The 19513-nt window shown below is 39.6% G+C and overlaps 4 pseudogenes; 1 reads left to right on the forward strand and 3 right to left on the reverse strand.

Annotated features, from left to right (window-relative positions):
- Nucleotides 1–5933: 5933 nt before the first annotated feature.
- On the reverse strand, nt 5934–7381 carry LOC149516067 (25S ribosomal RNA; annotated as a pseudogene).
- Nucleotides 7382–8591, reverse strand: LOC149516068 (25S ribosomal RNA; annotated as a pseudogene).
- Nucleotides 8592–9915: 1324 nt separating this feature from the next.
- Nucleotides 9916–10067, forward strand: LOC149516069 (5.8S ribosomal RNA; annotated as a pseudogene).
- A 308-nt stretch (nt 10068–10375) lies between these two features.
- LOC149516070 (18S ribosomal RNA) lies at nt 10376–11474 on the reverse strand (annotated as a pseudogene).
- Between the last annotated feature and the right edge of the window lie 8039 nt (nt 11475–19513).

Below are 19513 nucleotides of genomic sequence, written 5' to 3' on the forward strand. Positions count from 1 at the left end.
TAAAACTCTTGATGTATATCTCATGTAATCTCTTTGTACTCTTGGACATTATAATAACCATTGGATTAAGTCAATCCTAGCCATTGATTCATGGGAGCTCTAACTATAAATAGAGCGCTTCCTCACCCTCATTGGATGTACAAAAGCACTTGAGTGAATACAAGTTATAGCATTTCTTACTTTCTAGCCTATTCTAGCCTTAGAGTGACTTTCAGTGTTCGTTTAAGTGCTTTTTTTTTTATAATGTTTTTAGGCTGACTTAGGCATACAAGGAAAGAGTCCAGCCCAAGGTTGCATGAAGCATTGGCATATATCCCAAACCCATGACAGTTGGTATCAGAACAGGTTCTACTTTAAGGTCGTGTTCAGTTCGTACTTAAGGTGTTCAAGAAAATGACATCTCAAAGTGATGTTGGTAGCCAATAGCTAGAGGTTTAAGAGCTAACCCATGGAAAAGGGAAAAAAGGCTACCTCAAGGGACATGATTTCGATCCTAGATGGCCATTTAGATAAGGTGGAGGTGACAGTGTCAGACTTTAGAGAGAGGTTCGAGGAGACTAAAAAGGAGATCAAGGAAGGATTCCACGGTGCCCTCAATGAAACATCAACATATTCACCCGGAAGAATGAAGCCTAGGAGTTCATGGTTAAGGCAATGTGTAAGGAGATGAATGATAATCAAATTAGAGCTCACAGCATGCAAAGCAACCATTAGGAAAAGTGTGTTAAGTATAACAACTAAGGCTCGAGTGGAAGTTCACAAGCCAAAGAAGTATAAAGGAGCTAGGTCCGCAAAGGATGTGGACAACTTTCTATCAAGAATGGAACAATACTTTTGAGCCAAGGGCATTGATAAAGATGCCACTAAGGTAAGCACAACCTCTATGTATTTGGTTGACATTGCATTATTATGGTAGAGAAGTAGGTGTAATGATGCAATCCATGAAAAAGCTACTATCTAGACTTGGGAGGAGTTCAAGGCTAAGTTTAAGTAGTAGTTCTACCCTAAGTATGCTAATGATGAGACAAGGGCAAATGCTCGTAGGTTTAATAAAAAAAGTGAGGTCTAGGAGTATGTTTGAGAGTTTTTAGAACTGATGCTTTAGATTTCAACCCTTGGAGAAGAGGAAGGTCTCTTTTGTTTCATGGATGGACTCAAACCATGGACCAAGAATGAGTTGTAGCGAATGGGTGTCATGGATCTAGCCAAAGCCATGACAGTTGTTCAATCCTTAATGGAGATTTGGCTATAAAAGAAGTTAAAGTCATTCAAGCCAAAAGGCAATGGCAGAGACCAACAATCCAAGGATGGAGACAAAGACCAAAAGTCCAAGGATGGGGACAAAGGTTGACAAACCAAGAATGGTTAAGCCAAGCCACCATTTGGGAAGTAGAAGCCAAGTCAGTGGAACAACAAGGATTTTGAGCCTCTGACTTGTTATATTTGTGAAGGTCTACACTTGTTGAGAGATTGCCTTAAGAAAACCAAGCTATCTACCATCAATAAAGAAGATAATGAAGGGTCAAGGAAAGACACCATGAAGCTGAACTCCATAGTGCTAAATTCATTTACAAGCAGAAAGGATTAATATTTGTAGACATGATTATTGTAGGTAAGAAACTGAATGCACTTATGGACACAAGAGCATTTCACTTGTTCATATCTGGAGATGTAGCCCATAAGCTAAACCTAAAGGAAAAGAAAATGGCTGGTATGATCAAATAGTTAACTCCAAAGAGATCCCAACAATTAGCATAACCCATGGAATAAAGCTACAACTTAGTGAGTGGAAAGGCAAGGAAGTAGTTGAGGTAATTTTTCTAGATGATTATGATCACGTTGTTGGTTTAGAATTCCATGACTATATTAGTGCACTTGTGGTGTCTTTTGCCAATTGTATTTGTATACTAGATCGCCAATACCCATGCATTGTGTCGATGAAATGAGAATTAGGGTCATGGACCAAGATGCTATCTGCCACACAATTGGCCAAAAAAGTGGGTAGGAATGAAGACACTTTCCTTATAGCCTTAAAAATGGAAAAGTCCAGGTAGAATAATGTTGATACCCCCTTAGAAGTGCTAGAGGTGCTGAAGTCATTTAGAGACATGATGCCCACTAAATTACCTAAAAGGCTACCACTAAAGAGAGAGGTAGATCATAAAATTAAGCTAGTGTCAAATGTTGACCAATAAGCTAGAGCCTTATATCAAATGTCACCCTTAGAGTCGAAAGAGCTATGAAGATAGCTCAAGAAACTTATTGATTCAAGCTATATTAAACCATCAAAAGCATTATTTGGTGCCGTAATGTTGTTCCAATGGAAGCATGATGGGTCGTTACAATTATGTATAGATTACAGGGCACTAAATAAGCTGACAATGAAGAAGAAGTACCCGATCCCACTCATTGCAGATTTATTTAACCAATTTTGATATGCTACGTGGTTCACCAAGCTAGACTTGCAATCATGGTATTATCAAGTCAGAATTGTTGAAGGGGATGAGCCTAAGATAGCTTGTGTTACCTGCTATGGATCTTATGAGTTCTTGATGATGCCTTTTGGCTTAACCAATGCACCGATAACATTTTGCACTTTAATGAACAAGGTGTTGCAACCATTCCTAGATTATTTTATTATGGTTTACCTTGATGATATTGTGATATAAAATTAATCATTAGAGGAACATGTGAAGCACCTTAAGCAAGTGTTCCAAGTATTGTAAGAAAATTATCTATTCATGAAAAAGGAGAAATGTTTTTTTGCTTAAAATAAGGTGTCATACTTAAGCCACATTGTTGGAGGTGGCAAGATCCAGATGGAAGGAAGTAAAGCCTAGGCCATACTAGATTGGGAGCCACCAACCAAGGTCATGGAGCTTAGATCATTCCTTAGGTTGGTGAACAACTATAGGCATTTCATCAAAGGCCATTCTACCATCACCATACCTTTGACAGACATGCTAAAAATGGGAAAAGTGTGGGATTGGAGTCAAAAGTGCTAGCAAGCCTTTGATTGACTGGAGTGTGCAATAACTGAGGAGCTTGTTCTTGTTTTGTCAAATCACACTAAGCCATATGAGGTACATATAGATGCATCAGGCTTTACCATTGGAGGGGTGTTGATGTAGGAGAACCATCCGATTGCCTTTGAGAGTTGGAAGCTCAATGAGACCAGTGTAAGTACACAATCCAAGAACAAAAGATGATAACTATGGTGCACTATCTGCACACATAGAGAAATTACCTGCTAGGATCTAGATTTATGGTTAATACTGATCATGTTGCAATAAGCTACTTCTAAACTTAAAAAAAGCTATCTTTCAAGTAGGCTAAATAGCAAGATTTCCTTGTAGAGTTTGATTTTAACATAGAGTACAAGCCTAGGATGGCTAACTTAGTGGCTGATGTGCTTAGTAGGATGGTGATGCTTGTTACCAACAACCGACCTGATAGTTTTTTGGTACCATGCATTAAGAAGGGATTGGCCCATGATCCTACAACTAAGATGCTCATGAATTATGCCTAACAGGGTAAAACCAGATGTTTTTGGTTGTAGGATGACTTACTTTTCATTAGGAGGAACAAGATATTTATGTCATAACATGGGAAACTCTATAGGGAAGTTATGCAAGAATGCCATGACTCAAGGTGGGCTAGCCACATTGGAGTGCACTGCACCTTAGCACTAGTGTAAGACCAATACTACTAGCCTCACATACAAGATGACATTAAGGCCTATGTCAAAACTTGTCTTATCTACCAATAGGATAAAGTGGAACGGAAGTTACTAGCCAATCTATTAGAGCCATTTCTTATACCAAAATGCCCATTAGAGAGTATTTCATTTGATTTTATAGTCTAAACTACCCAAGTTAGATAGGTTTGGGAACATCATATTAATGGTGGATAGATTTTCTAGGTATGGAACATTCATTCTAGCAACCAAGGAGTACGAAGTTGAGTAGGTAGCCCACTTATTCCTAAAAATATGGTAAAGTATTGGGGCATACCACAGACCATCATTAGTGATTGGGATAAGCATTTTACTGGGCAGTTTTAGATAAAGTTGTTCAAGTTGTTAGGGTTAGACTTAAACTTTTTCACTAGCACACATCCATAAACTAATGGGTAGACTGAATGAGTTAATAGGTTATCGAAGGTCTACCTCAAGCACTAAGTTAGTGCAATATAGTAAGACTGGCCCAAGCTATTGGTTGTTGCCCAATTTTCTTACAACTTACAACAAAGTGAGGTGGCAAAATAGAGTCCATTTGAGTTAATGATACGCTAGCTAGTAGCCACTCACTCTAAGAGTCATTGCAGCAGGCTACACTAGACCTAATCCAACAGTTTATAGGTTTGCCAAGGCTTGGTAGGAACAAACAAACCTTGTAAGAATCTACTACACAAAGTAGCCAAAAAGACCAAGAAGTAAGTAGATCACGAGTGAAGAGATGCACAGTAACAAGTTGGGGATTTGGTGATGATGAAGTTGCACTCAGTCTTGCACCATAGGGGCATGCATAAAGGCCTAGTCCAAAGATATGAGAGACATTTTAAAGTTTTAAAGAGAGTAGGCAAGGTAGCCTACAAGCTAGAAAAGCCATCGAAGCCCATGGTACCCCAGTTTTCCATGTCAACATGTTAAGGTCATTTCATGAAATCAAAAGGATCTAATAAGGCAAAGTCATAGCATACATCCATAGAGGTAAAGGCCTCATATGACAAAGAGGTACAGTGCATTTAAGGTGACAAGGTTTTGAGATGGCAGAATTATAGGCCAAGGTATGAGTATTTAGTGTAGTGGAAATGACTTCCTAATAGTGAGGCAAGTTGGGAACTAGCTGAAGATCTTTGGTAGTTGGAAGACCAAACCAACCAGTTTCATTCAAAGCACACGATAAAGGCATCATGGAATCAAGTAGGGGAGAGTGTCACAGCTCATTTATGCACACCAAAGGCTAAGGCACTAGTGACAAGGGCTTGGGCCTGGTGTTCGAAACAAGGGCGTAGAATGCCTACATAAGCACCAGAACCAGCCACATAGCTCCCCAAACCAAGGTTAACATTTCTAGAAAGGCCCCAGATGGACCAATCCCTGGTGTAGGTAAACCAGGCCTAGGTGTAGGCACATTAGGCCATAACAGACCCAATAAAGCACCAGGCCCAAGCAGACGCAATAGATAAAACTTTCTAAAAGGATCTAGAGACTCTCAAGGATAGTATAGTTCTCTGTACAATTTGAACTCTTAATGAATATCTTATGTAATCTCTATATAATCTTGGACTTTATAATAGCCATTGGATTAAGTCAATCTTGGCCATTGATTTATGAAGGCTTCAGCTATAAATAGAGGGCCTCCCTACCCTCATTAGATGCATAGAAACACTTGAGTGAATACAAGTTGTAGCATTTCTAAGCATCTAGCCTTTTCTAGTTTTAGAGTGTCTTTCAGTGTTCCTTTAAGTGCTTACCTATAGAGAGTGTTTATAGGATGACTCAGGCAAACAAGTAGGGAGTCCAACCTAAGGTCACACGGGGCATTAACATAAGTCCTAGGCCTATGACACCAACATCGACGATGGTGTCTAAGCCAACTCTAGCATAAAGGGCCAGCATCTGCTGATGGTGTTAGATGTGATTGCTTGCACAAACGAAAGGCCAAATGCTATCGATGGTGTTCGAGGTAATAACATGACTAGCATATGCCGATGGAGTTCCAGGCAAGTGCCTGCACCAAGGGTAAGCCCATCCATGTAACAAATACCAAGGGCATTTAGTTGTTGTTTACTTGGATGCTCAAGGGAGGGATGTCATCGCTTAGTCAAATTGGTTACAATGGAGAACACCATTCATCCCCAACCCCAGAGGGGTGCAGTGTAAAAAAATAAAGTGAGAGGACTACAATTAGTGTGTAGAAGGGAAGGACAAATCAAAACGAAAGGTTAAATCTCAGTGAATTATGGCAATAAGGCCACTCTGCTACTTACAATATCCCATCACATATCTAAGTCATTGCAATTGAGCTCTAAGAAAGCTTGTGTAGTTTGTCCATCACAGGGATTGCACCTACGACATGTGCCCTTAAGGGCCATGGGCCCCTATTGCAGGTTGGCAATTAGGCAATGAGTGAATACGTTGATTCTAGCTTCAATTATGACTTAGAGACATTTAGTCATAATCCAGTGTATGGTAGCTTAATGCCACTGGTTTTTCAATCAAGCGTGATGAATAATTGTTTCAATCAATGATTCCTCTAGTACTAGGTTGAATTACTACTACGACATTACTATCAGCAGGGTAAAACTAACATGTCTTATAATTGTCTAAACCTAGCTTATATTCCTTATTGGTGGGTGAACAATCCAACACTTGGTGAATTCTAATTCATAATGGTAAGAAGAGCTGACATCGAAGGATCAAAAAGCAATGTCACTATACCATAAGCCAGCTATCCTTGTAGTAACTTTTCTGACACCTTTAGCTTCAAATTTTGAAGGTTTAATGGATTGATAGGCCACACTTTAATGATTCATATTTGCATTGGAAATTAGAATAAAATGAGCTTTTACCCTTTTGTTCCATACAATATTTTTGCTTTGGTTGAGCTCATCTTAGGACACTTACATTATCTTTTAATAGATGTGCCACCCTAGCCAAACTCCTCACTTGACAATGTTTTTTGCTCGAATCGACCAACCAAGGCTAGCCTTGGATCCAAAAAAATGGGTCATGCCTCACTTTTAATTCACGAAATAAGTAAAATAATGTTAAAAGTAGTGGTATTTCAATTTTGCCTGATGGCTCTCACTTATCATACACCTCTCAAGTCATTTCACAAAGTTAGACTCTCAACAAGGTCGTTTTCCCCTACTAATTTTGCCAAGCCCATTCCTTTGGCTATAGTTTTGCTGGATAGTAAATAGGGATAGTGGGAAACACATTAATCCATTCATGCACTAATTAGATGACGAGATATTTGGCTAACTTCAAAGAGTCATAGTTATTCCTGCCATTTATTTGTGCTTGGCTGAATTTCTTCACTTTGACATTTAAAGCACTGGTAGAAATCACATTGTCTAAGCATTTGCAAGGACCATCACAATGCTTTGTTTTAATAAAATAGTTGGATTTCCCTTATCTATACCAATTTTAAGTTGACTGTTTGTCACTCGGGGAAAGCCCTTAAGGGAGCCATTTCCAGTCCATCCCCTAGCTGGCATGCAACGATTAGGTTTCGCTATGGGGATAGCTCAAGCAGTGCACTGATAGTCAATGGGTTTAGGATTGGGACCCCATGCCCAAACCTCAAAGCTAATCCTTTTCCCAAGGTTATGGATCCATTTTGCCAACTTCTTTTGCCTACATTGTTCTATCGACCAGAGGCTATTCACCTTCGAGACTTGATGTGGTTATGAATACGACTAGGCATGGATGACACTCCATCCTCTAGATTTTCACAGGCCATCAGGGGTGCATTAGACACCATGTGACGTGCGGTGCTCTTTCGACTATTGGACCCTACCTCTAACTGAGCTGTTTTTAGGGTGGACAAGCTATTAAATAGAATAGATAACTTTTCCCAAGGCCTCTGCTAACGTCTCTAAACTCTCTAATGTTGTTGTCAACTATCGTGTCTTGATTCAAGAATTTTAACCTGATTCCCTTTCAAAGCTCATGTTGGATGCACAATTAGACAGGTTTCCCTTGACTCTTAGGATCGACTAACCCATGTGCAAGTGTTGTTCACATGGAATCTTTCCCATTTTTGACCTTCGAAGTTCCCATTTAAGTATTCACTATTATCACCAAAATCTACATTGATGGTCGCTCCATCCAAGCTCACACCAAAGTTTTATAGCAACCATCATGTTTTCCAACTCATCGAGGCCTAGCCCTTAGCTTGATAATCAGGTATAGATCATGCACTTAAGTGCCATCCATTTTCAGGGCTAATTGATTCGGCAGGTGAGTTGTTACACATTTTTATCAAATTTTGACTTCCATAACTGTTGTCTAATTATCTTAATCGATCAACACCCTTTATGGGTTCTAGGTTAGCATGCAATTAGGCACTGTAACCTAACTTCCAATTCATCTCGCATTGCCAATTTTGCTTACCAAAAATGGTCCACTTAGAGTTCTTAATTCTTTGGTGCCACTCAATGAAGCAATAGTGCCATCCTACCAATTTAAAGTTTGAGAATAGGTTGAGGGCATTACACCCCCGATACCTCTAATCATTGGCTTTACCTGATAGAAATCGCTAAGGGCTTTAGCCATCCTAAGGGAAACTTCAGAGGGAACTAGCTACTAAATGGTTTGATTAGTCTTTCACCCTTATACCTAAGTTAGATAAATGATTTGCTCATTAATATCGCTATGGGCCTCTATCAGAATTTCCTTTGGCTTTGCCCTACTTAGGCATAGTTCACCATATTTCGGGTCCTAACATGCATGCTCACACTCAAACCCTTCTTAAAAGATCAAAGTCAATCAGTAGTGCACTCGTGAAGGATCGAGCCAATCAACTTCCTCACGCCTTATAGGTTTTCTAGCTCGTTGACTCACACACATGGCCTTTCGTGATCTCATTGGTCATGGTTGGCCTAAAAGTGAGTCCCTGGCAATGATAGCATCATGACCATCAATGCTAAAGCTCTAAGCATGCCTCATCTCTAGTGACAAGTGCCCGTTGTCCATCTGAACTCCCTGTATTGCTTGGTTAATGCTCAAATCATGACCCCAGGTTAAGCAAGATCACCCGTTGAGTTTAAGCATATCAATAAGCAAAAGAAAAGAAACTTACCATGATTCCTCTAGTAATGGCAAGTGAACTGAGAAAAGCCTAGCTTGAAAATTAGGCACCCTTGACAATCGAAATTGTAGTATAGAAAAGCTTGCTTAGCAATAGATCGAGCATAAGTACCCTAGAAAAAGGTGTCAAAAAGGAACGGCCTCATTGTGCCTGGACCCTATCATACCATGAGGTGCTATCTATGAGTAGGGCTATTTGGGAATGTAGACCCAATCAAGCGGTAATTCCATCCAAGGCTGAATACAAGTGAGAGGCCAATAGTAAACAAGTACCATGAGGGAAAGATGTAAAGGACTTTGCAAAGAGAGTCAAAGAGTGCTTGAAATTGTTAAGAGAAAAGCAGATAAGGGTCAGTGATGCACCTCAGTAGGTTGTGGAATGATGAAAGCTAGTTTGTCAATTGGCTCGGGGTGTGGACCGACATAGGTTGTGGCTGTGGCCTAAGCCTGAGCTTTCAGTATGCCCGCAGAGACATTGTCGTGCGATTGTGGAATGTAACAGGTGCCTGTATTAAATGAGTCTATAGACTTGGCCTACAAACTTGGGTAATATTTGAAATTTCATCATGATAGGGATAGATCATTGCAATTGTTAGTCTTCAACAAGGAATTCCTAGTAAGTGTGAGTCATTAACCCATGTTAACTATGTTCATGCCCTTTATACACACTGCTCTTCACTTCTACTAATTGAATTGTCCAATAAAGTGCTTGGATCATGGTGATGTGAACAGTTCACTACCTGTAATGTTGTAAGAAGTTCACTGAGCATTATCATTTGGAGGAAAGAAAAGTCATAACAAGGTTTTTGTAGGTGAACCTGTGGAATGATCATTATCGAAACCCACTCAATAAATGACCTATGATGGTTTCTGCCCTTAGCCCCTTTTGGCCCCAAGTGGATATAACGGTCGCTTCGTTCCATCTCTTGGGTGGGTGAAATGATCGATATCATCACTTTTAGCTAAATAACAAACCCCTAGAGCAAATTGCACTAAGGAACTAGAGTGAAAAAGAACATGTGTGCCATGACCATCCCATTCGTAGTACATGCACGGGCGGCACTATGACTCTTTCTATCGTGAAAAATCAAAATGACCCTCGACAATGAATATCTCAACTCTCACATTGATGAAGAACATAGCAAAATGTGATATTTGGTGTGAATTGTTGGATCTCATGAATCATTGAGTCTTTGAATGCAAGTTATGGCCTAGAACATCTAAGGGCATCACTGACCTGTTATTGCCTCAAACTTCTTTGGCCTAAGCGACCATAGTCCTTTTAAGAAGCTAGCCATGAAGGATCACCTGCACGTAGCTAGTTAGTAGACTGAGGTCTCATTTGTTAACAAAATTAATAAGACAAATCGTTCCACCAAAAGGCCATGAACCACCACCCATAAAATTAAGAAAGAGCACTCAGTCTATCAATCTTGACTATGTTTGGACATTGTAAGTTTCCTTGTGTTGAGTCAAATTAAACCACAGGCTCTACTCCTATTAGTGCCCTTTAGTCAATTCCTTTAAGTTTTAGCCTTGCAACCATACTTCCCTTGGAACCCAAAGACTTTGAATTTTCATAAAGTGCCAGTAGAGTCTTAAAAGTAACATCCACTGATCCCTGGTTAGCATCATTTATGGTTGAGACTAGGATGGTATTTGATCATCTTTGAGCCCCTAACTTTCATTATTGATCAATGAAAACATCATTAGCAAATGCTTTCATAGTTGTTAGTCTTTCATAAATCCTAGAATTTTACCTCTGACTATGAAATATGAATGCCTTCAACTATCCATGTTAATTATTACTCTGATCCCAAAGGCTAACACAATAAGATTGAAATCCTATAATGTTATCCCATGCCAATGTATACAACTGTAGGCCTACTTTAAACACTCTAATTTCTTCAAAGTAACAACATTGGAGGAATAACCCAGCCAGTTAAGGCCAGGAGTGCATCACCAACAATAGGGATGAGTAGATCGGTGCTCACCTTGAAGTGGACAAGATAACCTAACCCTTGTTTTAACTATGAGCTTTTTCACTATAGCAACTTAAATACACAGTATTTGAGCTGGAATTACCATAGTTGTTGGTAGTAAACTTGCCTATAATAGATCTTCACTAAGGGATTTAAATTGTACTCATTCCTATTACTAGACTTATAAAGCTCAGTATTGTTATATATTGTCCTAGCTCCTCATGTCAGTATTAGATAATTTGTGCACCTACTACCTTTCTTGTATGTGGTAGCTATTTCTCAAGCTCCTTCTCTAAAATTGAACCATAATTCTTTATCATTCATCACTACTGTAATAGGCCACTATCCTACCATCAAAAGTTGATAGGGCAAAATTTTGAATGATGCATCAATGGCACAAAGGTCGTGCAATCTGTCAAATTATCATGAATCACCAAAGAAATGGGTTAAGCTCGCATCGACCTTTTATCTAATAAATGTATCCCTTCCAGAAGTCAGGGTTTGTTGCACATATTAGCCCTAGAATTACTATGGTTATCTGAGTAGTAGATACCATTAAATAAATGATAACTGATTTAATAAGCCATTCCTAGTTTCATAGTATGAATTAGTTCATACTCACACATGCATGGCTTAATCTTTGAGTATATGGTACTAGTAGGATCAACCAGGTAGCATTCCTTCAATACATTGGCACTACATGGGCCTCAATACACCGATTGAGTGGTAAAGAGAGCGAACATGGAGCATAAGCATTGTGTGTGTCAAGCACATAAAATGCATAGCATCAGACGAATAAAGGCCGAGAGCCCATGCCCATGGAACATTTTACATTCGAAAGCATGATTGAATACTAGTGCACCAATGCTGCCAAAGGGGTTTAAGTGGCACACTTAGGACACAAGGCATGATTGAAGTTTGACCTGTAGCCTATAAAGACATAAGATAGATGAATGATAGCAAGACATCTAGTTTCCATTGATTTAGGTATGCAGTATAGGATCTCGATTATGCCTCCAAGGCATGATGACCACATGAAGGAGATTGAAAATGATGATAGGTCCATAGTTTGATACATCAAGCATGGAGCCTACCAACACACACAACCATAGCACCACTCATATGCCTAGTGCATGTAGGTGGCAACATCCATGCATACCGATCCATAACCCACCCAATCAATTATATGATAAGTAAGTGGAGGAAACAATGTGTGAGGCCACACCATAACTACTTGGCACAAGAAAAACACAAGCAAGGGCCATGAGACTACCATTGCCATCTAGTAATCAATAACGAGATGCCAATGCTTGGTCTAGTTGAGACCACAAACGCAAACTTTATTGTCACCACTCAAGAGACTTGGCTAGACCAAGCATGCGATTGCAACTTTTGCTTACACCATCCAATGAGCTATCCAAATTAGGGACATGGTTTATGGTCTGTGGTAGCATTAGCCGTAGGCAAGGGCTTGAGCTTGGCATAGTTGAGCCTTTTTTCCATATGCATGGCAATCAATCGAGGCTATGGGTACTTACGAGTCACCAGAGGAACTAGTCACTCAACAACATGACCAGAATGCATGCATAGCCTAGATTTTGCTCCAAGGATTTTATCATGGATTATGTAATGATAGGCCTATCATGCTCACCTACTCCCCATGTGGGGGGGAGTGAGGGGCTTGGACAACCACCCTTTTAAAAAGCATAAGAGATTTTATAGATATGCTAGTAGTAGACATTAAGGTGTTTGAAATGGAGACATTTTTTTCAAACAAACATATCAAGCACTAAGGGTCCGTAGGTGCCAGTGGTGGTCAAGGCATGTGCCCACACCAAGGCCTAGCATGTGTCGATTATGTTTAAGGCAATTGTTTATAGCAAGGGCCAGCATGTGCTGATGGTGTTTGAAGTAATGCTTATACCAAAGGCTATTTTTGCCAATGCTGATTGAGGCATGTGATTGTGTCATAGCTCATGCATGCACAATCAAGGCTAAGGCACTAATGATAAAGGCTCAAGCCCTAGGCTTATAACAAGGGTGCAAAATACATGCACAAGCATCGAAACCACCTGGGTAGGCTCCTCAGACCAAGGTTAACACTTCTAGAAGGGCCTCAAATGTACCAAGCTTTGGTATAAGTAAACCAACCCTAGGTGTGGGCACACCAAGCCCCAGTAGTCCCAATAGAGCACCAAGCCTAAGTAAACCCAATAGATAGAACTTTCTAGAAGGATTTGGAGACTCCCAAGAATAGTATAGTTCCTTCTACAATTTGAACTCTTGATATATATCTCATGTAATCTCTTTATAAACTTGGACTCTTTAATAGCTATTAGGTTGAGTCAATCCTAGCCATTGATTCATGAGGGCTTCAAATATAAATAGAATGCCTCCTTTCCCTCATTGGATGTACAAAAATACTTGACTAAATATAAGTTATAACATTTCCAAGTGTCACTTGCTTTCTAGCCTTTTTTAGCTTTAAAATGCCTTTTAGTGTTCTTTTAAGTGCTCACTCTTTGAAAGCATTTTTTGGCTGACTTAGGCAAATAAAGAGGGAGTTCAGCCTGATGTCACACAGAGCTTTGGCATAAGTCTTAGGCTTATGGTAGTTGGCATTAGAGCAAATTCTACTTTATGGTCGTGTTTAGTTCGTGTCAAGGTGTTTGAGGAAATGGCATCTTAAAGTGATGTTGGTAGCCAATAGCTAGAGGTCTAAAAGTTAGCCCGTGGAAAGGGAAAAAAGGCTACCTCAAGGGACATGATGTCGACATTGGATGGCTATTAAGCCAAGGTAAAGGTGACAGTGTCAAACTTTAGAGAGAGGCTCAAGGAGACCGAAGAGGAGATCAAGGAAGGATTCCATGGTACCCTCAACAAAACAATTGACATGTTCACCTAAAAGAATGAAACCTTGGAAGCCATGGTTAAGGCAATGCATAAGGAGTTGAATGAGCTCAAAGGGGAGCTCATGGCATAAAAGGTAGTCATTGGCAATAGTGTGTTAGTTGTAACAACTAAGGCTCGAGTGGCAATTCCTAAGCTAAAGGAGTATAAGGGAGCTTAACCCATAACAGATGTGGATAACTTTTTATGAGGAATAGAGCAACACTTTCGAGCCATAGGGACGAATGAGGATGCCACTAAGGTAATCACATCCTCTATGTATTTGGTTAACATTGCACTATTGTGGTAAAGATGTAGGTGTAATGATGTGAGCCATAGAGAGGTTGTTATCTTGACTTGGGAGGAGTTCAAGATAGAGTTTAGGCAATAGTTCTACCTTAAGTATGCTAATGATGAGGCAGGGGTGAAGATCCATGACTCAGTCAAAGAGACAAGGTATGAGAGTATGTTCATGAGATTTTAGAACTGATACTCTAGATTTCAAACCTTAAAAAAAAAGGAAAGTCTCTTTTGTTTCATTGATGGACTCAAACTATAGGCTAAGAATGAGTTGCAACAAATGGGTGTCAAAGATTTGGCTAAAGCCATGATAGCTGCTAAATCATTGGTAGAGATTTGGCCACAAAAGAAGTTTGAGTCATTCAAGCTAAATGGTAATGGCAGAGATCGATAGTCTAATAAAGGAGATAAAAACTGATAGTCCAAGGATAAGGACAAACATTGATAGATTAAGAATAGTCAAAGCAAGCCACCAAATGGGAAATGACAGCCAAGGTAATGGAACAACAAGGATCGCGAGCTAGTGACTTGTTTCATTTGTGAAGGTCCACACACGTCAAGAGACTACCCTAAGAAAACTAAGCTATTTACCATCAACAAAGAAGATGGTGAGGGGTTAAAAAAGGAAACCATGAAGCTTGGCTCAATTATGTTGAATTTAGTCTAGGCTAAAGGGTACCATATACAAAAAAGACTAATGTTTGTAGACATGATTATTATGGGCAAGAAAATGAATAGACTTATGGACACAAGAGCATCTCACTTGTTCATATCTGGAGATGTAACCTAAAAGCTAAACCTAAAAGTGCAAAAAGTGGCTGGTATGATCAAAATAGTTAACTTCAAAAAGCTCCCAATAATTGGCATAGCACGTGAAGTGGAGCTATAACTCAGTGAGTGCAAAGGTAAGGAATCAGTTGAGGTAATTCACTTAGATGATTATGATCTTATTGCTGGTTTAGAATTCCTTGACCATATTTATGAACTTATAGTGTCTTTTTCCAATTGTGTTTGCATATTGGACCACCAATAACCATGCATTATGCCAATGAGATGAAAATTAGGGTCAAAGATGAAGATGTTGTCTTCCAAAAAGTTAGCCAAAGAAGTGAGGTGGAATGAAAACACTTTCCTTGTAGCCTTAAAAACTGGAGGAGTCTAAGTAGAACAGTGTTGACACCCCTTTAGAAGTGCTAGAGGTGTTGGAGTCATTCAAAGATATGATGCCCACTAAATTGCCAAAGAAGCTACCACTAAAAAGAGAGGTGAATCACAAAATTAAATTGGTGTCTAATGCTATCCCACCAGCCAGAGCCCTATATTAAATGTCACTTTTAAAGTTGGAAGAGCTATGGAGATAGCTTAAGGAGCTTATTGATATAGGTTACATCAGACCATTAAAAGCCCTATTTCATGCCCAAGTGCTGTTCTAGCAAAAACATGATGGCTCTTTGTGACTATGCATGGATTACAAGGCATTGAACAAGCTAACAGTGAAGAACAAGTACCCAAACCCACTCATTGTAGATTTTTTTGCCCAGTTTGGAGATGCTAGGTGGTTCACTAAGCTAAACTTGTAGTTAGGGTACTACCAAGTCAGAATTACTAAAAAGGATGAACCTACGATAGCTTATGTTACCCGCTATGGATCTTATGAGTTCTTGGTAATGCCTTTTAGTTTGATCAATGCATCAGTAGCATTTTGCACCTCAATAGCAAGGTACTATAGCCATTCCTAGATCATTTTGTTATGGTTTATCTTGGTGATATTACGATTTATAATCAATCATTAGAGGAGCATATAAAGCACCTTAGGCAAGTGTTCTAGGTATTGTGGGAAAATAAACTATTCATGAAAAAGAAAAAAAGCTCTTTTGCTCAAAATGAGGTGCCATTCTTATGCCACATTGTTAGAGATGGCAAGATCTAGATGGATGGAATCAAAGTCCAAACCATACTAGATTGGGATCCACCGACCAAGGTCACAAAGTTGAGATCATTCCTTGGGTTGGTGAACTACTATAGGTGCTTCATCAAAGGCCATTCTACCATCACCACATCATTGACAGACATGCTCAATAAAGGGAAAATATAGGATTGGAGTTAGGAATGCCAGCAAGTCTTTGATCGATTGAAGCATGCAGTCACTAAAGAGACAATTCTTACTTTACATGATCATACTAAACTGTATGAGGTGCATACAGATGCATCAAACTTTGTCGTTGGATGGGAGATGATGTGCATTTTACTGGGTGCTTCAAGACAGAGTTATTCAAGTTGTTAAGGTCAAACTTTAACTTTTCCACTAGCATGCATCCACAAACTAATGGGCAAACCAAGTAAGTTAATGGTTTATTGAAGATCTACCTCAAACATTCTGTTAGTGCAACACAGCAAGATTAGCCCAAGCTATTGGATGTTATTCAGTTTTATTACAACTTGCAACAGAGTAAGGTGACAAACCATAGTCCATTTGAGTTAGTGATAGGCTAGCAACCACTCACTCTAGTAGTTATTGTAGCAGGTTACACTAGACCTAATCCAGTAGCTTACAATTTTACTAAGGCTTGGTAAGAGCAAGTAGACTTTGCAAGAATCTGTCTACACAAAATAGCCAAAAAGAGCAAAAAGTGGGTAGATCATAAGTGATGAGATATACAGTACCAATTGGGGACTTGGTGATGGTGAAGCTATACTCAATTTTGTGCCATAGAGGTGTGCATAAAAGCCTAGTCCAAAAATATAAGGGACCTTTTAGAGTTTTGAAGGGAGTAGGCAAGGTCACCTACAAGTTGAAAATGCCATCAAAACTCAAGGTACAGCTAGTTTTCCATGTCAGCATGTCAAAGCCATTTATTAAGGATCAAGAGGATCCAGCACAAGCAGAGTCACAACATGCACCTATGAGGATAAAAACCTCATATGACAAAGAGGTCTAGTGCATTTCAGCTAATAAGGTTCTAAGGTGGCAAAATTACAGGCTAAGGTATGAGTATTTAGTGCAGTGGAAAGGAAAACTATACTGAAGGCCAAACTAAGGGCCTTGATTAGTGCCCACAAATATACAAGGTAAAGGAGGCTGGATCATGAGACATGGTGATGTCCTTAGACACTCAACTATGAAGTGTGAGGTGATCATTGCTAATTTGAAAGACAGGTTTAAAGACGGGGAAGGATCCTTCAACAAGGCATTGAAAGTGCTCATGCAGTGGAATGAGGCATTGGAGGCCACATTGTTAACCTTATGAGAGGAGCTTATGAGGCTCGGGGTTGATCACATTGCATTACAAACTATCGTAGTTGTCGACATGGGCTTAGGACCCAAGGTGGCAATGCCTAAACATGTTTTAGATGGTCAAAAGCTAAGAGTAAAAACCATATTGCAATAAAGTGGCAACCATGAGTCAAGTTAGGCTAGTGTTGCTGTGAAATCAAAGACTCAAGTTGAGTGCACCAAGTCTCAAAAGCCTAAGGGAAACAGTTAGAGTGGGGGAGACACTAGTGTTTCTTCCTCAAGAGAGGAAGGTGTTGTAAGAAAGTCCAGATTTTATAAGGTCGATAGTGCCACCAGCAAGGGTAAGGAAAATAAGCTCTTAAGTTACTTTTTGTGTGGTGGTCTGTATAGGCTCAAGGAATGCCCAAGGTGTGCATGGCTTTCAACCATCAACTGGGTAGAGGAGCTATCCATAGGCAAGAATAGTAAAAGTGATGAGCACTAAAAGGAGCCTAAGGTGATGCGACTCAGTAATTTTCAATTCTGTCGAAAGGGTTGAACCTCTTTAAGAGATAAAGGAAAAATGGCAATGAAGTACCATAGTAAGAGTCCTAAGTTGCAACTAGATCCTTTTAAAAAGAGTGTGCAGTAGGTAACTTGGAAGAAGTGGAAGAAGCGTCGGGCCTGTAGGTAAGAGGGACTAATGTAGCATAAGGTTGATGATACTCAAGAGAACAATAGAGACCAGAAGAGTACTTGTTCCAGTATTGGATTAAAACATTAGAAATCTGATTTGAGGGGTAAAAGATGAAGCTAATATGCATAAGGGTGTGCAATCCAGGTGTAGCATCCTACTAGCAATAAAGGTATTACTAGAATGAGTGGGGAACAATGTCATGGTTCATAGGAAGGACCAAGAATCAAAGTTCTTGCTGAGATAGGGAATAATTCTAAGGCAACTAGGACAAAGTCATAATAAAAGGGAAACCAGGCCTAGAGGCATAATGGAGGTCCTAGAGGTAGGATCATGACCTAGAATGGGTGCACAAGCACTAAAACGAGCTTATAAAGCTTAAGCCAGAGAAAACATTCAATAGCTTTCAAATGGACTCAGGTGCAAGCATGAGAGTAAGCCTAAGCATAGGTAGAACCAAACTAGGCATGGGCCCAAAGAGAGGCCCCCACATGAGCCCTATTGATGAAGGTATCCAACCTAGTTCAAACTCATTTCCTAATGGAGTCCATGTAAAATTAGAACTCTCTAATGTAATCTTATTGTAATCTCCTATATATTTTGGACTCTTTATGAGCCATAGGATAGGAACAATGTTAGCCATTACTTCAAAAGAGCCTTAACTATAAATAAGAGGTGCCCCAACCTTCATTGTACACACCATAACTTGAGTAATACAAGTTTATGCTTGCCTATCTTTGTTGTTCTTTTTAGCTTTCCATCAAATAGTTTATGTGCAGCCTTACCTAGTAGCTAATTAGGGCAACTAGCATTAGAGTTTCAAGTGTTTATGCACTAATTTAAAAGCTGATCTAGGATGTTAGATGAGTCTATTCTTAGGTCCTAAAGTCATATAACTAAGAGCTTAATACTTGGCCCATAACACTCACACTAGGTCAAGATTGTGTCGATGCTGATTGAGCTATATGGCTGCACCAAGGGCTAGCTTATGCAGATGGTGGTCAAGGCAATTGCCCCATACCAAAAACAAGCTTGTGCCTATGATGGTTAAGGCATATCCTTGCACCATGTGCCAAAATGTGTTAATAATGGTCAAAGCCATGGCCGAAGTTTGATTTTGGGCCACGGTGCACATACTAGGCTCAGGCATGTATTGGTGGCTCATTTTTTTACCTAAGGCATCATTTTCGGGGCATCATTGAAGAACCTAACTGACGGTATTAAGGGTTTTAGTGATTGGGAGAGGGGGCCAAGGGGTGTGCGCACATGGTGTGCGATAGGTGTTAGTCTTTGACCCTTATATTGGCCCCCTATCCCTTAAGGAACCTTGACAACTGACACCCCTTTAAAGAGTATAAGAACTTTTACAAGTTTGTAACTAGTAGCCATTCAAGTGTATAAAATAGGGAACTAGTCTGAAATAGTGGTATGGGTAATGATTAAGATTCCATAGGCTTAGGTATGATGTTCAATTTCAACATAATTAAGCTAGGCCAGAGTGTGGACACTGGTGAGTGCTTATATAAATTTATAAGCCATAAAAATGGCATAGGCATGGCATAAATATGAAGATATGCTTGAACTCACATACTACTCGATTATGGTACAGATGG

This window comes from Durio zibethinus, chromosome 11 (assembly GCF_047325235.1).
Source record: "Durio zibethinus cultivar Kanyao isolate XHJ-2024 chromosome 11, ASM4732523v1, whole genome shotgun sequence".
Lineage (NCBI taxonomy): Eukaryota > Viridiplantae > Streptophyta > Magnoliopsida > Malvales > Malvaceae > Durio > Durio zibethinus.